This window comes from Tachyglossus aculeatus, chromosome X1 (genome assembly GCF_015852505.1).
Source record: "Tachyglossus aculeatus isolate mTacAcu1 chromosome X1, mTacAcu1.pri, whole genome shotgun sequence".
Lineage (NCBI taxonomy): Eukaryota > Metazoa > Chordata > Mammalia > Monotremata > Tachyglossidae > Tachyglossus > Tachyglossus aculeatus.
The window spans coordinates 29,255,887-29,263,638 of record NC_052101.1 but is presented as its reverse complement, the minus strand read 5'-3'; positions in this window follow the sequence as shown (position 1 = coordinate 29,263,638).

Below are 7,752 nucleotides of genomic sequence, written 5' to 3'. Positions count from 1 at the left end.
TCCTCAAAAACCTCTTGCTATGGTACACTGGAGTGAATTAGGCATAAAGTGATCTCTCTTCCCCTGGTATCCAGATGGGGCCTGGCAGCACATCTCGGAGAAAACATGATACTTTGTTAATACTTTCCCCCCTTCATTAGTCTTTTCAACTTATCCCTCTACAAAAGGGAGAAATGTTATCTAAACGAAGTGGGTTCTTCCCCCTCCCCCACTCCCCTTTCAATTTCTAAATAAAAATAGAGCATTTATTTTAGGTGAAAGAAACACAATACAATACAAATGGGATACTTCATTGTTACCATAACTGAAATCCCCACGATCTTCAAGACTGCCAATATTTATTGAGTATTCACTTTATGCAGCTCAATGGACTATATGCTGTGGCATCACTGTGTTATCAGAGAGTAGCTCCACCACTTATCAGCTGTGTGACTTTGGGCAAATCACTTAACTTCTCTGTGCCTCAGTTCCCTCATCTATAAAATGGGGATTAAGACTGTGAGCCCCACGTGGGTCAACCTGATTGCCTTGTATCTCCCCAAGTGCTCAGAGCAGTGCTTGGCACATAGTATGCACTTAACAAATACCAGCATTATCATTATTATTATTATCACTAGTGATGGATAAATGACCATTTGGTCATGCTAGCTAATTCACTTAAAGAGCTAGGATAGATATACATATATACAGGAGAGCTATATTAGATAGCTTAAACTATAACCTTAAAGTATAGTAAAGATAGATAGTATAAGATAGTCTTCAACAAATCTGGAAAAATGATAAAAGAAAGAACTTCCAATAGACTGAAAAAGAGGCTGCTTATGTAATGACATTAAACAAGGTGGACAGGTTTTTCAAATGAAATTGTTTATACCTTGGATAGCCTTAGCTGCTATTGAATTATTTAAAAATATATCACCACATTTTCACTTTAAAGCACTTAGATACTCTTGGACAGCAAACTGAATTGCTTTTTTCTATTCAAAGTATAACTATTGTTAGTTTTTTTCCTTCGCTGATTTTAGTCCTCTATATACACAAAGATCTGCTGCATAGAAATTGGCATATGTTGATTCCCTAAAAGAATGCTGTATCTGGAATAGGATCCTACAGCTTATATCACATTTGAAAGCATTAGGAGGTGCTTTAGAAAAGGAACATAACTCTAGTACACTGAACTACCTCAGCTGGAAGAGTTATTTATCTGAAAGTAAGATAATCACATTTATTAGCTAAAAATAGGTGTTTGTCTTAGGGTTTTATTCTTTGTTTTTTCTTTTAGTAGTACTGAATCATAATATGAGCATCACAATATAGGGTTAAGGACTGGGGAATGAATGCTCCTTTTGCTTCTCCTTTCCCTAGTTTGGAATTCCTTTTAGGGGGCAGATCCATCCTACCATGTCACATCTGGTGGCACTTTGGACTCTGCCTCAGGCTTACACTCTGCCCATAGTCTTTGTTCAAAGAACCACTGCATTCCTAGTCACACTGCTGTAGAATGAAGGTATGATCCTCTTTTTGAAAAGCAGTGTATATTAATTAAAGAGAACAGGACTGGGATTCAGAAAAACCAGGAGTCAGAGAACCTGGGAGTCAGAGGACCCAGAAGTCAGAGGACCCGCAAGTCAGGGCTCTAACCCCAGCTCCACCACTTTTCTGCCACATGAACTTGGGCAAGCCACGACTTCTCTTCAATTCCCTCCTCTGCAAGATGGGGATTCAATACTATGTACTATGTATTGTACTTTTTTGTACTATGAGCCCCATGTGGAACCTGGGAAGCTGAACTCATTTTGGTTCACGGAAAAATCGAAGTTTGTATCGAACATGTCATTTTCCTTATTCAAAAAAAATTCTCAACGAAGCTCATTCGGCCAGAAGATTTGAAACGCACAAAACAAATAATATTTTTATGAATAATTTATAGACTTTTGCATCTCAGAATATTAGTTATTACTTTGTAAATGAAACACAGGCACAGTCCAAAATGCAGCTGATGATCATTTCCTTTCAAGTATTTTTTTCTAGAATGAGTAAGTAGCTGAAATATATTCTATTAAATATAGAAATACTGAGAGACTAAATGAGAGAATAGTTTTCAATGCCTTTTATTACTGCTTAATGAATCTAATTAGTAAACTGCAAAGGTCTTGGTGAGGCATTGGGATTTTAGTGCTTTCTTTCAAATAGAATGAATGTTCCAGCAACTCAGTAACAGAATGTGAAGATAAGCAATGTAACACAAAGAACAGTGACCTTGAGACTGATGTAGTCATTTTTGTTTCGGAGGTGTTGTTAGGATCATAAAGGAGTTTGTCTTCTCCAACTGATCTCTTTTCATTTCAAATCACCTCCTTCGAAGACCTTGAGTCCTATGGAGACATTTTTGCTTAGGACATGCTGTTAGGACTACAAAGGAGTTTGTCTTCTTTTAAAGATCACTCATTTCAAATCACCTCCTACTAGGATAACTTGAGAGTTGATTAATGAATCAACTGCATGGTCACGTAACTCACTGTGAGCAGGGAATGTGTCCGTTGTATTGTACTCTTCCAAGCACTTAGTACAGTGCTCTGCACACAGTAAGTGCTTAATAAATATGATTGAGTGACTAATGCATAGGCAGAGGAGCAGGTACTGAGACAACAGAATGAAGTAGAAGAAAGTAAGATGATAAAGAGCAAATGGGAAATCAAGTTTGGATGTCATGGCAGAGAAACAGATTTCCTGAATGCCATATATTCCAGAGTATATTCCATGTATTTCTATACTGGACCTATTCAGCCAGCTCTCTGATCAGAATGAAGGCTGTATCCCTTCAATCAGCTGGAACTTTAGTGGCTTGCTTTCAAAAACACACAACTCTTTTCTTTCAGGTAGAACCTCTTTGCTCTCATTCTCCCAACCACCTTTACAACCTTTCCCTAATAAATGCAGTGTCTTCCGGTGTTAACAACACACACCGTGCAGTTCCGCCAGGAGTTCTGGGCACAGTGACATTCCTGCAGCAGCAGTGACCTGAGATAATTTTTTAGCTAACATGATATTTGAGATGAAATATCACGCTACACTTTTGATAGCTAATTTCTTCTAAAGCCAAATCAAAATTTAACCCTCCATTAGAGCAATTGAAATGGGTCACTGCAATAAGTGACTCTGTTTGTGGCACTTCAGAAAGCCTTTTCATAGATGCAGAATTTGTAATTGTGATGAGTGTGGAGTGGAAAACTTGGATGGGATTTTGCTTTGCTGCTTAAATGCTAATGCCATGGTCTATTAGAGAAAATTTATAGGAATAGAAAAAAGTGAGTGAAAATACTTGTCAACTGTGGGCCACTACACACAGTTGAAACTTCTCAAAGCTTCACTTCTGGCTAAATGGTTTCCAAGGGAATTTCTATCTATAAACACAAGAATGCAAGTCCTGTAAAAAAAAAAAAATCCAAGAATCTCACTTTATACCTGATCAGTGGGCTTGCAGAGAATAATAATGATGGTATTTGTTAAATGCTTACTATGTACAAAGCACTGTTCTAAGTGCTGGGGAGGATACAAGGTGATCAGGTTGTCCCACGTGGGGCTCGCAGTCTTAATCCCCATTTTACTTGCTCAAAGTCACACAGCTGACAATTGGTGGAGCCAGGATTTGAACCCCTGACCTCTGACTCCAAAGCCCGGGCTCTTTCCACTGAGCCACGCTGAAGCAGCATGGTCTAGCAGATAGAGCATGGAACTGGGAGTCAGAAGGTCATGGGTTCCAATCCTGGTTCTGACACTTGCCTAGACAAGTCACTTCACTTCCTTGGGCCTCAGTTACCTCATCTGTAAAATGGGGATCAAGACTGTGAGTCCCACAAGGGACAGGGACTGTGTCCATCCCAATCTGCTTGTATCCACCCCAGTGCTTAGTTCAGTACTGGGCACACAGTAAGCCCTTAATATTATTATTATTATTATTACTATTAATTGAAGCAGGCTTATATGTATTGGTAAATGACAAGTGAAAATAGGAGAGGGGTGAGAAAGCACGACAGTGTATTTCATTTCATCAGTCATTTTAGGGTGCTTTGAAATGTTTACAATGGGCTAATAATACCCTTAACTGATTAAAAATGTGTAAGTTTTATCTCCCTTTAGTAGAAGTTACGCTCTGAATGAATTCTGATGAAAGGGATGAAAATTTGTCTTCCATGACAGATTCCTATTATGAATCAGTCTAAATGCAAGGCAAAATAACAAAGGCAAATCTCTTACAGAAATTGATTATAAGAATGATAATGTTTGTGTATGAATACACAAATAATCTGCTCTGTAGCTTGACCTTAGCTTCTTTAATCTTCAGTCAAGAAGAGGCAAGAAGCTTGCATTATAGCATTCATTCCCAGAGGCTACCAGGACTCGCTGGCAAAACTACTTTTTAAATTCCTGTAGCTCATTTAAAATGTTTAAAGTTGTCTTGAAAGGAATTTATGGATTTCATTCATCATTCCTCCTCCTAAATGAGTCAATTCTGTGGAGAATTAAATTAGTAAAAAGAGCTGTTTACAATTTTATTGGCATCTGCTAAAGTAGTCTGATGTGGGTGTTTCTAGAATCTGGACACTAGTGTGTATTACATAGAACTTAGCTTCACCAATTACAAAATTGAATAGAACTATTAAGCTTATAAAATAAGCCTGACTAGTCAGTGATGCAGAAAAAGTGCCTTAAACATGTTTACTTAGTATGTTCCTTTGAGCTGGTATTGTAGTTTTATAGAAAGGAAAAAAAAGAAACTCAAAACTAGAAAAAGAATAGAAATAAATCACAGCCCCTAAAGGAAGCAATTGGTATTTTCCAAGAAGCTTCAAGATGAAAGTATGAAATAGAATCCAGTAGGATAATATCTTAAAACTCTATTACATTGATTTAACAGTTTAAAACTCTTCCTTTAAAGAACTACTGACCTATTCAGGAGTTTAGAGGACTCTAACTCCATCCCAAATCACATTAAAAATCCATTACCTGTGTTTTAGCCTTCTTTGCTGAAGATAATTTGCTCTGAGGAATCTCAGATTAACCAAATGCCAAACGATTAGGTTTTATCAAGTCAAAATACTCCGTGCTTACTGAGCTAAATTCAGGGGCTGCAAGATATCAATAATCTCTCAACCTAATAAAAGTACAGAAGATACACAGCTATCACAAAAAGGGCCACTACCATTACATAACTTCAAAAGGTTATCTTATAAGCCTATGGCAATCTTCTCTCTCTATAACAATCTTTCTGAATCTTTGCTTCAAGCCTGCTGCATTTCTATCCCTTTCTTTGAGGTTAAGAAAAGTGTAATCTACTCAGTAGCCATCTTCTCTCCATCCAGGAGGGCTTTAGATAGGCAAAAGTCAAATGTATCACATACGTGCTTATCCGTGGGGCTCAGGAGGCAATGTTCCATGACTAGAAACTAGAGGGTTTTGTTGTTTTTTTTTTTTAATGGCATTTATTAAGCGCTTACTATGTGCAGAGCACTGTTCTAAGCACTAGGGAATTTACAAGGTGATCAGGTTGTCCCCCGTGGGGCTCACAGTGTTAAGCCCCATTTTACAGATGAAGTAACTGAGGCCCAGAGAAGTTAAGTCACTTGCCCAAAGTCACACAGCTGATGAGTGGTGGAGCCGGGATTTGAACCCATGACCTCTGACTCCAAAGCCCAGGCTCTTTCCACTGAGCCATGCTGTTTCCTAGGGCTAGAAAATATTGTGAGGCACAATACTGCTGCTATGGGGAGCAGTACTGTCTAGTAGATAGATCACAGACCTGGAAATCAGAAGGACTTGGGTTCTAATCTTGGTTCCATTACTTGTCTGCTCTGTGACCTTGGGCAAGTCACTTCAATGCTCTGTACCTCAGTCACCTCATCTGTAAAATAGGGATTAAGCCTCTGAGCCTCATGCGGAACAGGGACTCTGTCCTATGTGATTAGCTTGTATTTACCCTGGCACTTAGAACAGTGGTTGGCACATCGAAAGAGCTTAACAAGTACCATCGTCATCATCATCTGTTGAAGATGCCCAGACGTCATAACAAAATATACTGTTCCATTCTTGTCCTTAAAGGGGGAAATCTAGGCTCTAATCCTAAAAATTCTTTTTCTCTCATAAGGCCTAACTACACTTTAAACTAGAATGACCTTTAGCTGGCTTGCATGAGAATCTGTAAGGCAGGATAACAAATGCCATTTGAAACTGGACTGAAACCTCTTTTCATTCACTCATTCAATCGTATTTATTGAGCACTTACTGTGTGCAGAGCACTATACTAAGCACTTGGGAAGTACAAGTTGGCAACATATAGGGTCGGTCCCGACCCAACAACAGGCTCACAGTCTAGAAGGGGGAGACAGACAACAAAACATATTAACAAAATAAAATAAATAGAATAGTAAATATGTACAAGTAAAATAGAGTAATAAATCGGTATAAACATATATAGAGGTGCTGTGGGGAGGGGAAGGAGGTAGGGTTGGGGGGATGCAGAGGGGAGGGGAAGGAGGGGGCTCAGTCAGGGAAGGCCTCCTGGAGGAGGTGAGCTCTCATTAGGACTTTGAAGGAAGGAAGAGAGCTAGCTTGGCAGTTGTGCGAAGGGAGGGCATTCCAGGCCAGGGGGAGGATGTGGGCCGGGGGTCGACGGTGGGACAGGCGAGAACGAGGCACAGTGAGGAGGTTAGCATCAGAGGAGCGGATGGTGTGGGCTGGGCTGTAGAAGGAGAGAAGGGAGGTGAGGTAGGAGGGGGCGAGGTGATGGAGAGCCTTGAAGCCAAGAGTGAGGAGTTTTTGCCTGATGCGTAGGTTGACTGGTAGCCACTGCAGATTTTTGAGGAGGGGAGTAACATGCCCAGAGTGTTTCTGCACAAGATGATCCAGGCAGCAGTGTGAAGTATAGATTGAAGTGGGGAGAGACAGGAGGATGGGAGATCAGAGAGGAGGCTGATGCAGGCTGAGAGGAGGCTCTTAAATTCATCCTATGGCTATTTAGGCCTGGAAATAGCTCCTACTTCTATGATGAAGAAATGTCTGAGGAATTGTCTGTATTTTACGAAAGGTGCTAAGTACTTTCCCAGGGGAAGCAATTTTCAGATTTCCATTTTTGGAATTGCATCTACCCACACTTGCCCTGTGAATCTGTTTACAGTCTGCAATTCCATCTTTCTTGTGAAGTCTGTTTATTCAGTGTGCGTTTCAAAGGTTGGAGACTGTACATGTATTGATTCAGTGATTCTATTGAAATGTAAAAACAATGAAGTTGAATAATCTCGAATATTTTCATAGCCAAATATGGGCTTCTAAATATCGCTCAGGTTTATTTTGGTGGCTCTCTTTTCTCTTCCAATGCAGAAACAGATTGAGAACGACTGTTCACTTGTGTTATGAAATTCACAAATAACAGCATCTATTATGGTAGATGAATTGACCCTCTGTTCCCAGATTCATTCTGTGAAGCCTCACAATATTTTTTCTCATAACCCTGAAATTCATGTTTGTTTGTTTTCTTCAGGGCACTAAATTATTAATTCAACAAGTGGCATCTCCATTTATAATTAGCATTTCAAAAATGTGACATTCTGTTTCAAGTCTAAAAACGCTTAGGTATTAGCCAAATCTAAAACTAATCAAAACAATGCTCTGCTTTCAAGAACACTAATAATAATGATAACAAGAAAAATAATAATAATGATAGTAATCATTGTTAAACACTACTATGTGCCAAGA